We start from the raw sequence: 20,893 nt of genomic DNA, 5'->3' as shown, positions 1-20,893 counted from the left end.
TTTGGGAGTATGCCAAACTGTGGCATAGCTGGGTCTTGAGGTAGGCAGATTCCCGATATTCTGAGGAAGCACCATATTGATTTTGATAGTGGCCATACAAAATTGCTGTCTCACCAGAAATGAATAATTGTTCCCACTGCGTCACATCCTTGCCAGCATGAGCTGTCAGTCACTTCTGTGTCTGATCTTAGCCATTCTGACTAATGTAAGATAGAAACTTAAAGTGGGGACAGCCAGGTTCCCCTAAGGAAGAACCTTAATACAATATCTAAGAGTTTTACAGTTTGCCTTTCTGGAGGGATTCTGTAGAGGAACCAATGGCCTTTTACCAGGGTAACTCTACTGTGAGGGAAGGAAAGACTTCTTGGGTCTACTGGATGCTGATTTTCAATTGAGAATGATTCCAGGGAGACGGCAAGAAATACTGTGGCCTCTAGTTAAAGTATGTGCTTAATGAAAGAAGTAATTAATGGAATTTCAATGTAATATGACTCATAGTATGTCCAGGGGTTTCCTGAACTCATCCCATGGTTACTTCCTCAGTATTGAAATGTATAATTGGGATAGATAAACACAGATTTTTCATACTTGGGTTTGAGAGAGTTAAACTTTAGTTCCTGAAGTGTCCATTTCCTCACAATATAGACATCCTCTACTGTCTTAGTGACTGTGCTACTGTTCTGAAGAGAAACCATGACCATGGCATCTGTAACAAAGAAAAGCATCCACTGGGCCTTGCAGAAGCTCGGTCAGGTTCATAATCATGATGTCAAGGACTATGGTGCCATGAAGGCACACATGACAACTTCAGTTATTGTTAAACACGATTTGGGTACATTTTATACATCATAGACTATTTCCCACATAGAATTGGCTTAGTAGTTTTCTAAGAACACAAAGGAGGGTATACTTGCAAAATGGGGTTCATGAAGACTTTCCTTCAAGAACAACTCGTCGTGTTGTGTTGTGTTGTGCACACAGCTGTAGAACTAGTTATTTGGAGGGCTGAAATGTGAAGCTCAGTTGAGGCCTGGAGGTCGATCTGATATGGGAAACACCATTTGACTCTGTCTCCAAAACAAGAAAAGACAGAAATCCACAAAACATAAAGAATGCTCAATTTAACATCCATAACAATATTTTGTATCTTTTAAGAATGGTAAAAATATTCTGAAGCCGAAACTGAAATTTAAATAATCTTTATTTGTGATATAATATTTACAACCATAGAGAAACAGTTCACATTACAATAAGCATTGCTACAGAGGAATGGCTGCAAGTCACATGACATTTTAGATTTCATTTGAACAGTTCAGTTCATTAATACAGATTTGTAAATGCTCTTGAGAATTTGCAATCTTTTTGCTGTTGCTTTTTCATAAAAACAAGGTAGCAAATGTGCTCAATTGTGAGATCCAGGCAATATCAATTTTGTCAAATTAAAAATTAAAAACCATGGGTACTTTGCAGGCTGAGGTTACGCCCAGAAATGGGAGACCAGCCTGGGTCACATGGCGAGCTCATGTCTCAAAAATAAAGCCAAGCAAAGCAAGGCAAATGCCAACATAACCTTCTATAATTGTTCTTTGTCTCTTTCATCATTGATTAGGGGTTTTCTGATGCTTAAATAAATGAACAAACAAACTAATGTTCAATCATACATGAGAATTCACACTGTTGGAGAGAGAAATGTCACTAATTAAAAACCCAGGAGTTAAAATCTTGATACAGCAAAAGAGCTGCTTGTCATAGGCCTGCTTAGATTTCATTTAAACTTAAATTTGATGTAAGGAACTGTTTTTAGAGAACATTAGAATTCTATTGCAGCAAACAAGTTGAAGTGTTTGTTCTTCAAGGACTCCTCAGAATAGTATGGATAGAAGAGACTTTCGAATGTTTGCAATCTCGAGCTGCTGCTGTCTCATAGGAGAAAAGAAACATGGTGAATTGTTACTGTTGTGCATATTTTACGAAATAAAACACTTTAATGTTTCTGCTCAATTATGTTGTTTTAGTTCAAAATATAACTTACAGTTTTATCATTTTTTCTTTTGATACTCAGCAATTTCCCTTTTCAATTCAAGGCATGAAGCACTTTTATCCTGCACGTTCTTCAAAATCTAAAACACGAAAGATTGGATCAGTTATAATTCCTCCTAGTTTCTAAATTGCAAAATTCATTTTCATAAGTGAGAATATATTAGTATTCAAATAATTCTCATTATGTATTCCAATTTTCAAAAACATTATAAATAATACAAGGATTAAAAATAATAAATTGAAATACAGCAGACACCTGTACAATGTGGTTAAAGGGACAAAATTAGCATATTTACCCAAAACAAAGGATCAATGAAATGTTGAAATCTAAATGGAACAAGAATGTGCAGAGTTTCCCATGATTTCTTGGTACTCTGGAAGGTCAGGATACAGATCTAGAGATAAGCCTGAGGAATCCAGTGAAACTCTGGCTCAAAGAAGAGCCAAATTAAATATGTGAATAAAAACTACCATACCCCATCAGCAAGATAACTTAAAAAATTTCTAGAAAGTTTTAATCATCTTGGCAGAATGGTTATGTAACATGAATTTAATAAAGGAAAAATAATCTGTACTGTAAGATCTGTTTAACTTACATAAATTAAAATTACATTGCTAAACTATATGTAGTGGTGCATAATTTAATTCATAGCACTTGGAAGGCCAAGGCACACGAATCTCTTGAGTTCAAGGATGGATTGTGAGCTCAAGGCCTTCTAAGTTTATACAGTGAGGCCTGTCTCAAAAAAATCTCACATTTTAGCAATTCCTGAGATTTTACATTTAAAAAACTCACACATATGCAGTATTTTTAAAAGGCAGGGTTATACTATAGTAGCTTATTTAAGGTTCTATAATACTAGCATTATATACCTGTACCACCCCATATGGTTAGAAGAAATAAATTTTAGACCATTAACATGCATTAATAAAAAACAGACCCACTTCCTACTATCCCAAATAGTACTACACTTAGTGCTGTGAAGAAACATCTTCTTTCTCATCATCATCACTATCATCATCACCATAAACGACAACATCACCATCACCACCATCATCATCACCATCAACAACATCATCATCATCACCACCATGATCATCACAAACAACATGATCATCATAACCATCATCATCATCAACAAGAACAACATCATCATCACCATCATCATCAACAACAACATTAACTCCATCAACATAATCAACAACAGCAAAATCATCATCACTATCATCATTATCAACATCAACAACATCATTATCACCACCATCACCATCAACAATAACATCATCACCATCAACACCATCATCATCAACAACAACAACATCATCATCAACAACAACAACAAAAACATCATCAACAACAAAAAACGTCATCATCACCATGACCACCAACATCAATAATATCATCACCATCATCATCATCACTCCCACTACCAACAACATCACCATCACCATCATCATCATCAACAACAACAACAATGACATCATCACCATCACCATCATCGAAGACATATGCTTCTTTCCTCTCCAGTACGGAAAATCACAAACAACAATGTTAATAAACTAAAATGTAGACAGAAATGCTTCTCTCTGTAATACAAAGCACACATTGGTAAATGACTTGGGTGTAGTTTGCATATCAATAAGAAATCAATAGATGAGTGGAGATAATGGGTACATGTAGTAAATGAAACTTTAAGAAAGACTCAGTCACAGGGAATCTCTAAAGTCTAAGGATACAAAATGAGAAATTACTGATGAATTTGCTGGAAACAGAGATGTTAGAGAAAGACAGCATGGCAGACATAGGAAGGTTGGACTGACAGCACGAGATCAGTTAACACGTGTTCACAGTTCAAAGATGATGATGGTTAACAGGAGAAAAATGGACTCAGGTTAAGAGCCTTAGTGAGATAAATTTAGTGCTATACTGAGCCACTGCATGAAGAAACAAATGTGCTGTAGATTGATTTGAGAACCTAAAAGACAAGGAAGAATTAAACATCACACCAATGTTCTTAATGGGAAATGGAACATTTCATAAGAATGTTTAGAAGAAAGGTTGACTGGTGTTTTATCAAACTCTGATACCAATTAAAATCCTGATCCCAGGGAACATTAGAGCAGCCTGACAAGGCCTCTGCCTGCAAACACTGACAAATAACTTTTGTTTTCAGAAAAGGTATTTTAAATTGAAAACCCTTTAAATTCCTTATTAAACTATTTAATATGTAGACCCACATTTATGCTTGACTCTCCCTCTAAAAACATCCTCAACTGTCCAGTCTTTCGTGGCTTGACTTAAGTGTTGATCAGCTATCAATAAGATGCAGGAAAAGTACATTTCTAGGTAATTTCCTAGTTTCCTACCTTGAATAATCATCGTAAAACAGAACCCTAAAGCTACATGCAATATTTTCCTCAAACAATTCAAACAGACAAGCAGTTAAGATTTTAGATTAATACAGTTTCACCAGCTTGCAAAAAACATTGCAGGCTTCTTTTCTGAGGTGTTATGCTCCCTCGTGGGTAAGTACCTGTGTGTACTGTATAACCATCTGCATGATTAGTGTCATTCTCTGGTTCTGTTTAATTTTCTGCTGTATTAGTACCATTTGTTGTTGTTTGAAGATACTCTGCAGATATAAAAGAAAGCTCAAGTAACAAGAGTTTGGTAAAGGATTTTAGCTGTTCTTTAAGGATTCATAAATTATATACAGGGAAACAGTAATTCTCTAAGCTAGGCTCGATCCTTAAAGAAAAATAATAATTCTATAGCAAAGTCAAAAGGAAGCATTTTAAAAGGAATACTTTTAACATTTTACTTTGACAGATATTTAAGTTTAAATAATTTAAAAATCGTTAATATGCAGTATAATGATCCACTAGTCACTAAATAGGAATTAGTAAACATTTAAGACAGAGTCAGCCTATGTTGCACATGCTGGCTGGAACTTGTCCCTATTCTTCCTCGGCCCCCCAAACATCAGACATTAACAGCATGCACATCCCAGTAAAAACAAGTGGAAAAGATCTATATTCAAGTAATAGCTTATTCTTTGATACCTCAATGTCTACATAAAATTGGTTTTTATACTCACTTGGACGTGGCTAAGTACCTTGGCTGGAAAACTGAAATCCAGCTAGTGTACCTAGGTAACATTTTCACCTGCTGATGGTCGTATTTCACTAAGTATACAGAAACAATACAAAGGAAACATAGAGTCTCTCCTTACCACCCTTTATCTGACTCTGCTCTCATTTCTCAGGGTCCAGCATACCTGCTCTTTACCAAGTTCTTGTCACATGCCCATCGATGTCCCAACAATTCAGCTTTTATATCCTCTACTCTCTATTTTTGATTTGACTCTCCAGCCAGGCTAGTTGACACCAGGCTGCCATAACAGCTTCTGGCACGGTGAGGCATGAGGATCACAGGGACAAGGCAATGCCTGAGGTATAGGTCAGCCTGGCAAAGTTAATGAACCCTGTCTCAAAAGCAAGAACTGTCTGAGGCTATAGCGTAGGGTTAAGAGATATTTCCTAGCTTGGATGAAACCCTGGGCTCTCATTTCGGGCCTCCAGAACAAAACGGGTGTGGTTCTGAGGGGTAAGAACAAAGTCAACAACTGAAGTATAGCTTGGTTTACTTCCACAGACCTATTATAACGTGAGCATCCTGATTCTACTGGAGTTTTTGTTATAAGAGATTATTTAGAAAGCTAAGTGTGATACCAACAACTAGGTTTTCTTGCTGTTTTTCAAATCTCTGCTTATCCAAATCCCATTGTTTAAACAGATCCATAAATTGCTGGTAATACATATTGTTAAGCTTTAGCCTGTAAAAAAGATAAGAATACATGCTTATATCTTATATCACTATGAAATATCAAAACAAAATTGAACTGCCATATTTATACTCTGAAAAAGAAGTTAGTCATAACACTTCAAATATTCTGATGGGACCCCAAGAAATAAAATTGGGATTTTTTTTCTATTTTTTTGGAGCTGGGGACCGAACCCTGGGCCTTGCGCTTGCTAGGCAAGTGCTCTACCACTGAGCTAAATCTGCAACCCCAAAATTGGGATTTTTAAAGGTATTATTATACTTTTTCCAAGGCTGAGGACCCAATCTTTCACTTTGTACTTGATAGGCAACCACTCTACTACTGAGCTAAATCTCAGATACATGCCCACACACACAGGCACACACACACACATACACACACAAACACATGCACACATGCAAACACACATACACACACATAAACCTACACACACACATACACACGCACACACACACACTCGCACACATATGGACACATGCACAAACGCACACACACACATACACTCAAACACACACACGCGTGCGCGCGCGCACACACACACACGCACGCACACAGGCCCCCCACGCACACACACGTGCACACACGTGCACACACACACGTACACACACACACATTTTTTTTATGAAAGTCAATTTCATTTCCACCAATTTTTTATTTTTTCTGCTGGGTCTAATAAGGAAGTAAGTTGTTTTTTCTGAGTCAGAATATTTCACTAAGCCCTCTGGCACAGCTAACTTTTAATACAAAGTCTAGTTGAGTTAGCTCAATTTTACAAATGACTTAAGATATGCAATTAACTCTCCTCTACATTGTCCATACAGTTAACTAAAAGACATTTAATAGTGTACATGGCACCTACCACTTCCTCAATTAATATATTTCCAGAGTAAACATGAATTACTTTAAAAATAATAAGGAAGAAAATATAATCTTCACTGACTTCCAAGAAACACATGTCAGTTCTATGACAGCCTGGATTTATAACACTACTTGCTTACAGAATCAAGGGAAACATTTTCACTGGAGATTCCAATACACAGGTAATAATATTTCCAAAGTCATTTGCACCAATATACACTGAGAAATGATATAAACATGGCCCTAAAATTACCACCAAATTTAAAATTGCTTTTGTTTGGTTTTCCAAACTTGTTTCATTTTATAGCTACTCTCCTTGGAAATCATTTGAGAGTACATTTGGACTCTTCTTCTTTTCTCAAGAAGAGAATTGTTCACATTCTCTGTATTGAAAATAAAGGGTAATATTAAAAGTATTCTATTATTCCTAAACTTTCAAGCATAGACCAATATGGTTTATTAAAAATATTGATGATACTCAAATACTAAATTGAGATATAGCATCAACATGCTACACAAAAAGTATCATATGTTTGATAGGTGGTGGTGGTGCACACCTTTATTTTATCCCAGCACTTGGAAAGCAGAAGTTAGTGGATCTCTGGGAGTTTCAGTCCATCCTAGTCTACAGAGTGAGTTCCAGCGCAGCCAGGGCTGAACAGAGAAACCCTGTCTTGAAAACCCAAACAACACACAAAGTTTCATATTTTAGAGTACTTAGAACTTTGCATTTGCAGACTACGGATGCCCAACCAGTGAGGTCAATGCAAATAAAATACACAAATCTCGGAAATCTGAAATATTTTTGACCTATGTATTTTGCAGAAGAAATATCCATCTTCATCTCAGATCTGATTTTCCTAGTTGAAGATATTTCTAAAATCGAGACATTATACTAAACAACCCAGGAAATAAAACAAGAGGGTTGAGGTTATACGTTAAGTTATTCCCAAACACTTTGCTAAAAGGGAAATACTGCTATTCAAAAAATATTGTCCAGGTGAAATGATATAGTACACTTCTGTACTGTGGTTGGCAGTCAAGCTTTAACTAGAGAAATGATCTTCAAAGACCAGTCTTAGAACTTGAGCTATAAAATACATGGAAATTCTTTTAAAAACAATCCCAGTCATCTTTAAATCTAACAGTAAGATAAGTGTATAAAGTAGGCTCAATCATCAAATATATATGTATATATATATATATATATATATATATATATATATATATATATATATATATGAAAATAGGGGCTTTGGTCTGGGAGATGCCTTAGTTGTTAAATTGCTTGTTGTGCAAAGCAGGAGAACCTGGGTTTGAATTTGTACCACACACATAAAAGCCAGGTGTGATGCTTCGTGTCCTGAAACACAGCACTTACGGGTAGAGATAGGCAGATCCCTGGGACTCTTGGCCATTCCGTCTCACTGAAATGATAGCTCAAGATACAGAAAAATACTGTCTCAAAAATAATAATTTGTAGGCTCTAGAGAGTTCGCTCAGTTTTTAAGAACATTGGCAGCTTGTGCAGGGAACCTGGGTTCAGTTTCCAGCAACCACATGGTGCCTCATAACCACAGCAAAAGGTGATATAATGCCATCTTCAGGCCTTTGAGGGTACCAGGTAAGCACATGTACCACATATACATGCAAACCATACATGCCACCCCCCACATACAACTGACAAATACATTCTAATTTCAAACTCTGACTGACATGTGCTCCAACATAATTGCCCATACATGTGCACACCTGCAAAACACACACACACACACACACACACACACACACACACACACACACACACACGAAAAAGTAGACCATGTAAGCAGCATGGATATAATTAAGAAAGAGTTGAAAGTAATTTCATTGAATTTTTCATAGGGAACATGGTATAATAGAGCAGTGCATGAAAATACAATATATTAAATAATTTTTATTAAACATGCATTCTACCATAAATAGGGACCATTCAGTAACTAGAACAAATCTGGACTATTAAATACAATTTTATACTTTCAGAATCCATAACCACAAATTCATGAAAGAGTGTAGAAAACAAATTCTTTGTCATCACAAATAGAAAAAAATGTCTCTGGGAAAAGTTCATGATATCAATAATTCCTACAAAAGAATTCCAAACTGGTTGTGGTGGCTCCTGCCTGTAATTCTAGCAACCAGGATGCTGACAGAGGAGATCTGTAGACTAGGCCTAGACTTGGCATCATAACAACTTCCAGAGCAGTTTGAACTCACAATTGACAGTAAGACCCCGCCTCAAAGCCAAGCAAGCAATATACAAAATAACAAAGACAAAACAAAAGAAACGATTAGAATGAGTTCACTCAATTGATAAACATAGTATTTAAACTTCTGTCCACAGAGATAAGAAGAGAAGGTCAGAGCTCAAGAAATAGAAGGTCATGGATGATCTAGAATTATAGATGGTTGTGAGTCACCATGGGAATGCTGGGAACCAAGCAGAAAAAGATTCCTCAAGAGCCTCACATAATAAATGTTGGGAATGAAAGCTGAGGCACAGAAAGGCACAGAGACACATCTGTGTACTATCCCTTAGTTTGTGAATAGAACGAAATGCAACACTGTCCCATTTGTTTTGTTTCTAAAGTTGTAGTTGTCTCCAGGGTCCAAAAACAATCTTTTCACTTTTATTTAAAGGATGGAAACGTTCACCTGTGAAAAATTGTTTTAGAATCACAAAATTTCTGTAAAATTCTGTCCTAAGAAGGGACTAATTGTAAGTTAACATAGAATAAAGATTGACATTACTTTTACAAAAATTGATATATGGTTTTAAACACGTTTCTAAAGATATAAATATCTCCAAAAATCATACCTCCAAATCTATGCAACATGCTGTGTATTTCATCCCTGTGAAGAAGGACAACAAAAAATTAAAGCTGGAAATACAGATAACCGGTAGTGCATTTGACCAGCACACACAGAACTTTAAAAAGAAAGTCCTTGTAATTGTTTATAATAAAGGTATAATGTTTAGTTTGCAATAAAGGTCACAGTTATATAAATCACATGTTGGACAAGCAAGGTGAACTTGTATTATTTACATTTAACAATTCACACATGTATACCCCACACTGCTTTCTTCATAAACTCAAATCTCACTGAGACCTTTTCTTCTGCCCAGCTGGTCCCCCTCTCATTTTTATGGTTCTCCCCTGTCCTTTGGGTGTGTACATGTGACGATCTCATGCAAGTGATCATATTGTCCCAGTCTCATTGTGTCTGTGATCCCAAGGTCTCAAGGAAAACACGCTGGGCTTGAACTGGATACATAGCTGAGGATGACTTTGAATTCCTGATCTTCCTGCATCTACCTCTCCAGTACAAGGATCAGACACTACATTTGATGTACTATATTGAACTCCCAAAAATTATAGGAAAATATTACCCCATATCTTCGTCTGCTTCTATAGGAGTTGACTTATTCTCATCCTTGTCACATGCTGCTCTCTTTTCTGTATTAACAAGGAGAAATGGAAACATAGTTGAAATTATGTTATATTAGTAATAGTTAATAAAATTCCTATAGATTTGCATTTCCCTGGAAGAATAGCCCAGGTCAGTTTCTAGAGCAGAATAATGAGAGGACACAGAGAGTGTGTCCAAATTAACAAAATCAGAAATGAAAAGGGAGACATAACTACAGAATCAGAGGAAATTCAAAAAATCATCAGATCCTACTGCAAAAGCCTATATTCAACAAAACTTGAAAATCTGCAGGAAATGAACAATTTCCTAGACAGATACCAGGTACCGAAGTTAAATGAGAAACAGATAAACCAGTTAAACAACCCCATAACTCCTAAGGAAATAGAATCAGTCATTAGAGGTCTCCCAACCAAAAAGAGCCCAGGTCCAGACGGGTTTAGTGCAGAATTCTATCAAACCTTCATAGAAGACCTCATACCAATATTATCCAAACTATTCCACAAAATTGAAACAGATGGATCACTACCGAATACCTTCTATGAAGCCACAATTACTCTTATACCTAAACCACACAAAGACACAACAAAGAAAGAGAACTTCAGACCAATTTCCCTTATGAATATCGACGCAAAAATACTCAATAAAATTCTGGCAGACCGAATCCAAGAGCACATTAAAACAATCATCCACCATGATCAAGTAGGCTTCATCCCAGGCATGCAGGGATGGTTTAATATACAGAAAACCATCAACGTGATCCATTATATAAACAAACTGAAAGAACAAAACCACTTGATCATTTCATTAGTTGCTGAGAAAGCACTTGACAAAATTCAACACCCCTTCATGATAAAAGTCCTGGAAAGAATAGGAATTCAAGGCCCATACCTAAACATAGTAAAAGCCATATACAGCAAACCAGTTGCTAACCTTAAACTAAATGGAGAGAAACTTGAAGCAATCCCACTAAAATCAGGGACTAGACAAGGCTGCCCACTCTCTCCCTACTTATTCAATATAGTTCTTGAAGTTCTAGCCAGAGCAATCAGACAAAAAAAAAGGAGATCAAGGGGATACAGATTGGAAAAGAAGAAGTCAAAATATCACTATTTGCAGATGATATGATAGTATATTCAAGTGATCCCAAAAGTTCCACCAGAGAACTACTAAAGCTGATAAACAACTTCAGCAAAGTGGCTGGTATAAAATTAACTCAAATAAATCAGTAGGCTTCCTCTACACAAAAGAGAAATAAGCTGAGAAAGAAATGAGGGAAACGACACCCTTCATAATAGTCCCAAATAATATAAAGTATCTTGGTGTGACTTTAATCAAGCAAGTAAAAGATCTGTACAATAAGAACTTCAAGCCTCTGAAGAAAGAAATTGAAAAAGACCTCAGAAGATGGAAAGGTCTCCCATGCTCATGGATTGGCAGGATTAATATAATAAAAATGGCCATTTTACCAAAAGCAATCTACAGATTCAATGCAATCCCCATCAAAATACCAATCCAATTCTTCAAAGAGGTAGACAGAACAATTTGCAAATTCATCTGGAATAACAAAAAACCTGGGATAGCTAAAACTATCCTCAACAATAAAAGGACTTCAAGGGGAATCACTATCGCTAAACTCAAGCAGTATTACAGAGCAATAGTGATAAAAAACTGCATGGTATTGGTACAGAGATAGACAGATAGATCAATGGAACAGAATTGAAGACCCAGAAATGAACCCACACACCTATGGGCACTTGATTTTTTACAAAGGAGCCAAAACCATCCAATGGAAAAAAGATAGCATTTTCAGCAAATGGTGCTGGTTCAACTGGAGGTCAACATGTAGAAGAATACAGATCGATCCATGCTTATCACCCTGTACAAAGCTTAAGTCCAAGTGGATCAAGGACCTCCACATCAAACCAGATACACTCAAACTAATAGAAGAAAAATTAAGGAAGCATCTCAAACACATGGGCATTGGAGAAAATTTCCTGAACAAAACACCAATGGCTTATGCTCTAAGACCAACAATCGACAAATGGGATCTCATAAAACTGCAAAGCTTCTGTAAGGAAAAGGACACTGATGTTAGGACAAAATGGCAACCAACAGATTGGGAAAAGATCTTTACCAATCCTACAACAGATAGAGGGATTATATCCAAAATATACAAAGAACTCAAGAAGTTGGACCACAGGGAGACAAATAACCCTATTAAAAATGGGGTTCAGAGCTAAACAAAGAATTCACAGCTGAGGAATGCCGAATGGCTGAGAAACACCTAAAGAAATTTTCAAAATCTTTAGTCATAAGTGAAATGCAAACCAAAACAACCCTGAGATTTCACCTCACACAAGTGAGAATGGCTAAGATAAAAAACTCAGGTGACAGCAAATGCTGGCGAGGATGTGGAAAAAGAGGAACACTCTTCCATTGTTGGTGGGAGTGCAAACTGGTACAACCATTCTGGAAATCAGTCTGGAGGTTCCCCAGAAAATTGGAAATTGAACTACCTGAGGACACAACTATACCTCTCTTGGGCATATACCCAAAAGATGCCCCAACATATAACAAAGACACCTGCTCCACTATGTTTATAGCAGCCTTATTTTTAATAGCCAGAAGCTGGAAAGGACCCAGATGCCCTTCAACAGAGGAATGGATACAGAAAATATGGTACATCTACACAATGGAATATTACTCAGCTATCAAAACAATGACTTTATGAAATTCCTAGGCAAATGGTTGGAACTGGAAAATATCGTCCTGAGTGAGGTAACGCAATCACAGAAAAGCACACATGGTATGCACTCATTGATAAGTGGCTATTAGCCCAAATGCTTGAATTACCCTAGATGCACAGAACACATGAAACTCAAGACAGATGATCAAACTGCGAATGCTTCACTCCTTCTTTAAAAGGGGAACAAGAATACTCTTGGCAGGGAATAGGGAGACAAAGATTGTAGTGAGCCATATTGGATTTGGGCCTGGCCGTTTTGTGACTATAGCTCAAAGTGGCCATGTGACTCTTGGCCACATATAGTCCTCTAAGAGCCTCTCCCATGAATTTATGGCAAAGGAAGATAACATTCACAGGATGCTTCAGCCTAAGCAAACATCAGTTATCTCCTCAGTCTACACCCGGTGTCTCCACTGCCTGACCTACCTCATCATCTACCGCCTGACCTCTTTGCCTCCAGCTATCACTGCCTATACCCTCATCTCCCCCTCCTTCATGTTTCACAAAGGTCACTCCCCCTACCTGAAAGACTTAAAAGCTGTAATGTTCATCCCAATAAACGAGACCTTGACAATAGAATCTTGTTTGGTCTCCTTCTTCTCTTCACCCTCATTTGGCCCACAGGTAGAAAGCCTGTTCGGGACTGAATAACTAGGTCTCCGCTGGCGGGGACAAAAGATTAAAACAGAGGCAGAAGGAACACCCATTCAGAGCCTGCCCCACATGTGGCCCACACATATACAGCCACCCCATTAGACAAGAGGGATGAAGCAAAGAAGTGAAGACCGACAGGAGCCGGATTTAGATCTCTCCTGAGAGACACAGCCAGAATACAGCAAATAGAGAGGCGAATGCCAGTAGCAAACCACTGAACTGAGAACGGGACCCCCGTTGAAGGAATCAGAGAAAGAACTGGAAGAGCTTGAAGGGGCTTGAGACCCCATATGAACAATAATGCCAACCAACCAGAGCTTCCAGGGACTATGCTACTACCCAAAGACTGTACATGGACTGACCCTGGGCTCCAACCTCATAGGTAGCAATGAATAGCCTAGTTAAGAGCACCAGTGGAAGGGAAGCCCTTGGTCCTGCCAAGACTGAACCCCCAGTGAATGTGATTGTTGAGGGGAGGGCAGTAATGGGGGGAGGATGGGGAGGGGGAACACCAATATAGAAGGGGAAGGGGAGGCTTTAGGGGGATGTTGGGCTGGAAACCGGGAAAGGGAATAACAATCAAAATGTAAATAAGAAATACTCAAGTTAATGAAGAAAAAAAAAGACCTATCACATTAGTCTTGAACAAGAGAAACAGAAGAACTGAAGAGAAGTCAGGGATACACCCATTCACACATTCAGGAATCCCATAAAAACACTAAACCGGAAGTCATAATATATACTAGTATTTGATTGCTAAAAAAATAAAATTGAAAAGAAATTTTAAAAAAGAATTATTTATTTTTAAAGGGATTGCTTGTCGCCTCCTCTGCCTCTTCAGTTATTTTCTTAAAAATAGATTTACTTCTTATATATATGTACACCGTAGCTGTCTTCAGACCCACCACAAGAGGCCATCAGATCCCATTACAAATGGATGTGATCCACCATATGTCTGCTGGAAATTGAACTCAGGACCTCTGGAAGAGCAGTCAGTGCTCTTAACCACTGAGCCACCTCTCCAGCCCCTTAAGATTTATTTTTTAAGAATTTCTCTTTACCACAGATTTTTTTACACACATTCAGTGATGGTGATGTATATATGCAATTCCCCTTACCATCTTCTCCATGTATCCCACTTAACATGGTCCCTCTCCCTCCCAACATTGATTTTAAACTTCTTTAATGTAAATCTTTAAAAAAAATACTTCTTTTGAACCAAAGTAAATAATCTGTCATTTCTCAATTTAAAACATGCAAAATCAGGCCAGCCTATACTATGTGAGTCCTCCCATACCGCACCTAAACTCCAACCCCCCCCCCAAAAAAAAAGATGAGCAAAAAAAAAAAATCAGCAATTCTGTAGGTCCGTATCTCAGAATTAACTGAAAATCACAGTGCTATCCAGAAAGATATCAAACACTGTAATTGGACATTCATGTCAAAAAGACCCAATGCTCTGTCTACAACAAACACCCACCACCACCCACACTGAACGGCCTCATATTTCAGAACCTTGGGGTATGGGAAATGAGGATTTCAAACGTCTTAAGATCATAAGTTCAAGGCCAGCCCAATCCAGGCCAGCCTGAGCAACAAAGGTAGATCCCATCCTACAAAACTAAAACTGACAGAAGAAGCAGTACGTGGTTCTGCAAATCATTAATCCCAATATGTGGGCAACTGAGACCAGAGGATCGGTGTTTGGAATCCATCCCAGATTATTTTTTAATCTCCTGCAATGTCTCCTCTTTATTTTTTTTTATTCACTCTTGCTTTGCCACTCCCCTGTCTCCAACGTCCATACAGTCCATACGAAAGGAATACACCAGAGAAGATAAGGAGAAGGGAGGAATCCCCAGGTTGTTTCTAACGGATTCTAACAGACACCACACAGGACAAGCACTAAGGACACAATGGCTCCTCACTCAGGGATCCCTGATCCCCCAACTCCAAGTCCAGCCGCCGGCTCTCTGATCCCCTCCCCATACCCCAAGATTGTGTTCTCCAAGGGTTCCCAAATCCTCTAAGGCCCTGGCCTGTTCAATCCTCTGCCACTGTATGGTCCTCCACCTCCATTTTACCCTCAGCGGCCATAGGAATGGCCAATTCTGAGAATTTTCCTCACATAGTGGCCGTCTACCCTTGAGATGCCCCCCCCTCCCACATCACGCCTAGATCAACTGTCCAACACCCCTGAACAGAGCTGGTCCTCACTTACCGGCCAACTGAGGGGTGAACACCGTCACAGCTGCACCCTCCCGCACTCAGCTCCTCAACTGAAAAAACAAACAAACAAAAAAAAAAAAAACAAAAAAACACTCCCAGGAAGCACAGGCCTGAGGTCTCTGAGGATCACTTGTGATTGGAGTAGGAGAAAAGCTGGTCTTACACAGCGACCGTGCTGATTGGCTGAATATATCCTGCGCATGCGTACATGAGCACCAGTCACCAGCTCACTGAAGGGTGTACATGGAATACCTGGCACCGGCTCATTGAAGGGCAAACCTGTTCAGAGTCTTGAGGGAATTTTCAGGCAGTGGGAGTGAGCTACCGACTTTAGGACTAATGTTTTCTATTTTCTCGGTTTATAATCCTTTACAGACGTGAAAAACTTGAATCAAATCTGTAACATATGAAACACTACGAACACCACTACTTTATTTCAACTGAAGAAACTCTTGAATGCATTTTCACTTTTATTTATGTATAAATTTAAAGGGGTGGACATCTTCTTCACGTACATGTACACAACACAGGAGTCTGTGCTGCCCTCTGCGATCAGAAGTGAGCATCCAGACCCCCTACAACCTATGGTACTGTCCTGTCTACACCTTCCTAGTACTGAGGATGATGACTATAGTATACTAGGTCCTGCACCCCCTCTGTCTCATTTTTGCCTCTCTGGGGTCTACAGAGGCTGGAAGAGAGCACTGATTCTCTGAAACTGTAGTAATGCACAAATTGTGAGCCATGATATAGGTGTTTTGAGCCGGGTCCTCTGCCACAGCGAAAGGTGCTTTAACTGATCAGCCACTGTCCCCATCAGCCTTTTCTGTACTTAAATGCACCCTATTAAACTCTCAGGACTCCAGACACAGATATTTTGTGCCTAAATACATGTGCAGGCCAATACACACACATAAATCAAACAGCTTCTTTACTGTTTCTAGTGATGTAAGATTTAGAAGGCATGGACCAAACAGTAAAGTCAGGAGATTAATACAGGTCCCACTAGGAAGACCAAGGCCTTCAGGAGGTTCAGGTCTCACCCAGGCAAGTCTTTCGGTTTTCTCTTTGGCCCTCGTTTATTCTAACAATTAACTAGCAATCTACATTTTCTAACAGTTATATAACCGTTTTATTTTTATCTCTGGTTTGATTTGCATAGAAACTACATTCTTGTCCAAAGAAGACACTTTTAAATCTGCAGTTACCTCTATTTCCCTATGATAGGAGCAGACAGTAGAAGATCTATATATTGCAGTATGGTCCAGTCCTTGGGCTGTGTGGTTCCTTGTTATTCTGGTTTCTCCTCAGGTTTCCATACACAAGGAAACTGCTCTATGATCTCTTAAAGAGGGAGCAAGTAGGGGCTGGGGATTTAGCTCAGTGGTAGAGCGCTTACCTAGGAAGCGCAAGGCCCTGGGTTCGGTCCCCAGCTCCGAAAAAAAAGAACCAAAAAAAAAAAAAAAAGAGGGAGCAAGTATATTGGTACTTCAAACCATGATTTCAAAGTGAACACACCATTCATCCACCAGACAGATCCACAGGTGCCATTGGGATTCAAGATGATCACAGGTTTTCCCAGATTTCACAATAAGTCTCTTCCAAGTAGGGGGCAGGGACTACTGACACATATAAAATTAGGTGCCTGACTCCGTAGCCATCTGTAAAGCAGGTACATGGCTTGCAAAATCAATATTTCTAAATGGTATTGATGGATACAACAAAGGCCATAGTGTCTTTAATGAACTTCCCTGTGGGATAAGTTACCATGGTTATGACAGCTTCTGTGTTCAAGATGAGGTCCACTGTGTGGGCCTCAACACCTATTTTGACCACAGGCTCCTGAGGGCTGATCTGAATTGAGCCTCTTACTGTTCAGTCTGAGTCTATCCCTCACGTGTTTCTCTCAGAGACCTGTTGGATCTTTTGTTTCACTGTGGCTACTACTGCAGGGACCTTTTTTCCTTTTGCGTGTTTATCTTTGGACCCTGGTACCCTTTTCTTGAGGTATTCATTCTACTAGTGTCCTTCTTCCATGAGTAAGAATATTGGTACCTCTGTTAAAACTTCTGGTGATCTTCCTTTCTTTTGGGTTGCAGGGTGTCTGAATTTTCTGCAGTCCTCATTGTGACCATCCTCATTGTTTGCTTTCTTCTCTAAGTAATTTTCCTTTTCTTCATTTAAAGCCCCTTCCCAGTGAGCAATGACTTTGATGCTGATGTTGCTGAGCTGTTCAGTAGTCACTTCTGTGAACCCCTTTAGCCTTTGGAGCTTTCGTTAAACATCTGTTATCAATTGTGGGGCAAAATCCGTGTTGACTATTGACTAATGCATATGGGTCTCTGGGTCATTAGGTGGAGGGGACAGCATACCATGAATGGGACTGCCCACAGCAGGCCGGAATGGAGACATCTCAGTATCCAGTGGTAAAAAAGAGGAAAAGAAAAAAAAAGGATTGCATCTGGGACCTTTAGAAGCAGGAGACACATCCCTCCAGGGGACCAGCCATTAGAACTAAGGGAATGCCTGCCATAGGCCAAGACGGAGACATCTCAGTAACTCATGGCAGCTCTTTGTAAGAAACAATTGTTCCAGTTTCTCCTAATCTTAGCCCTAGTCAATGGTTGTGTAGATTTCATTTGAGTGTGTCTGCTTTTCGGTTTTCCTTGGTGTATATAACTATTCTACTCTATCTGATTTTCCTACTTCTTCTCCTTCTGCTCTGGTGAATTCTGTGAAAATAGATGTTCCTTGATGTAATGATGAGGTGTGTGCTGTGGAGAGAATGTGAGGACAGTATGTAAGGGGGATGTGTGTGAGAAGAAGTACGCAAACAATGAGTGTCTGAGTGTGAGAAAGTGAACGAATGAGAGAGTACATCCTTTAGCCCTATGTGGGAGCAACAGTGCATGCAGATTTGAGCAGAGAGAGAGAGAGAGAGAGAGAGAGAGAGAGAGAGAGAGAGAGAGAGAGGCTTTAAACCTGAAAGATTGTCTGTTACTTTTGAACAAGAAAGGTTGTCTGTACGTGCTGACTATATGCCTTCCAGATATCCCTGCTTCCAGTTGAGAACTCTAATCCTGTGTTGAGGCTGAACCCCAACAAAAAGGGGTGTCCTGTCTTTAACTGTCACCAAGCTGACCATGGAGTTTGTTCAGGGATTCGTGGGTGACTTTTGATTTTTTACCAGATTTGTGACTCTACAATCCTCATCCTGAACTCCTCCAGGATGACTTTTCTTATTCTTATAAAGGCCTGGAGACCCTCTGGTGTGTTGCGGCTACATTTGAAGGTATCAGCAAATCACTCCAGATCATTTCATTAGTGTGTGTGTGTGTGTGTGTGTGTGTGTGTGTGTGTGTGTGTGTGTGTGACTTTAAAGACCAACCAAGGAGTTGCTGCCTGGAAGATCATACACTCTTTATGGACCTTAAAAATGAGGGGGCTTGGGGGCAGCCAGGAGTTGTTGACAGTTGTCCCAAATAGGCTTGTGTCTATGCATCATGGTGATCAGAAGGTTGATCAGAACTTTTGGCTGCTCTGAGTATGGTTGTGAATGATGTCACTAGTGAGGGTTATCTGTGGAGGGTCGCCCTCACATTCTCCATTGTATGAGGGCGCCGATATCCGGCAGGATGCACCTAGTAAAAGGGCAATACGCAAGCGCCTGGTAAATTCCTCACTCTGGGGGACACGTATGCTGTGGTACGTCATCTGGCATGTTTGGCAGCGACCAGCCAGAGAGTGACACGTCCTAGGCGAGGATAGTTTCCTATATAAGGGATGGTTTTTCCCTCACTCGAGGTCTCCGTATTGTAAGCTTATGCTCTCACTCTCAAGATGCATTAAAAGCTTTTTCTGCAGAAGGGTCCTTTGTGTCGCACGCGTGTTTTTGCTGGCGAGACGTAGCATGGGGCAGTTATCAGTAGTGGTGAATGACTGAGAATCTCATCCTTCTGGAGACTGCCTGGCCTTGAAGTTTGACACAAAGGACACAATAGCACTGGATTGGTAGGTACTGGAACCCAACAAAGTACCTGGACCTTAAGTCACTCGAGGTGACAGATCTCCTCCAATTGTGGTAAAATGAAAAATGTGGTTTCTTATACCCCACAACAGTGCCAGAACATTTGGCCACGTGGCCTGTATTGGATAATTTCATCTCAGATAAAGAGTGTCTCAATTGCTAAGCTCCATCCAATATCACACTGCCGTAGGCTACTCTCTGAATCTGGCAAAAATCTCTGTACCCACCATCTACATCCCAAGACAGGTTGCCACCATACCAGACATCCATACCTAATTCCGTGGAGGCCCAGTGTGTCCAACTACCACACATTCTCTTGAACTCAATTAAATCACCACATGTAAGAATGTACAACACCATAATCTCTGATCCAATTGATAAGATATAATTGCCCACCTAGATAGGACATAGTTTGCTCATCTAGTTACCCAAAATCATTTACACACCCATCCCTTAAAATTAGTCATAACAACCTGCAATATGTGCAGGGAAGAATCTTAACCTCTGCCTCCATGTTCTCTCGGCTATTCTCTCCTCCAGTCTCCTCCTCCTCTAAAGATTTTCTCCTGCCCATCCTTCCTTCTTGTCCAATGACATGCCTAGTTCTATCCTGTACCTGCCTTCACCTGAATAATGGCATCAACCTACAGTGGACAAAAGAGGCAATAGCATCTTTGACATGAGCAAACTCTTGTGTGGGAGGGCAGAACATAAAACAAACATTGGTGCTTGGGGCTCTGTGTTCGGTTGGGGTGGTCACACTCAGGAGAAAGGGTATATGGTGGACATTCCTAATCTTCATCGTCTGCCTGCAAGATAGGTGGCTTTCACATGGTTAAAACGATGAAAGTTTAGGATAACCATGTATTCCTCAAGTGTTTGGAATTGAACCCTGTCATTGGGGTTGAAGGACCACACCATAAAAGGAACTGACATAAACAACTGGTCACGAGGCCTCGGTCTCCAGTGCAGGAATCCATAACTTTTTGGATGGTGGCCAGGACCAGGATTCCTTCTGAAGGC

The 20,893-nt window shown here is 39.5% G+C and overlaps 1 long non-coding RNA gene across 2 annotated transcripts; it reads right to left on the bottom strand.

Annotated features, from left to right (window-relative positions):
* Positions 1-1,239: 1,239 nt before the first annotated feature.
* Positions 1,240-16,211, bottom strand: LOC120099315 (uncharacterized). 2 transcript variants are annotated; one of them, XR_005498383.2, is made up of 6 exons: positions 15,836-16,211; positions 10,174-10,240; positions 9,601-9,635; positions 4,575-4,673; positions 2,033-2,120; positions 1,246-1,916 (listed from the first exon to the last, which is right to left on the bottom strand). It is a non-coding gene; the product is annotated as an uncharacterized LOC120099315 (long non-coding RNA). The 2 variants fall into 2 exon arrangements; XR_005498384.2 differs by lacking the exon at positions 4,575-4,673 and having other exon boundaries at positions 1,240-1,916.
* Between the last annotated feature and the right edge of the window lie 4,682 nt (positions 16,212-20,893).

Source organism: Rattus norvegicus, chromosome X (genome assembly GCF_036323735.1).
Source record: "Rattus norvegicus strain BN/NHsdMcwi chromosome X, GRCr8, whole genome shotgun sequence".
NCBI classification, from domain to species: domain Eukaryota; kingdom Metazoa; phylum Chordata; class Mammalia; order Rodentia; family Muridae; genus Rattus; species Rattus norvegicus.
The sequence above is the reverse complement of the archived record's forward strand: the minus strand, read 5'-3'. Positions and strand labels throughout refer to the sequence as shown.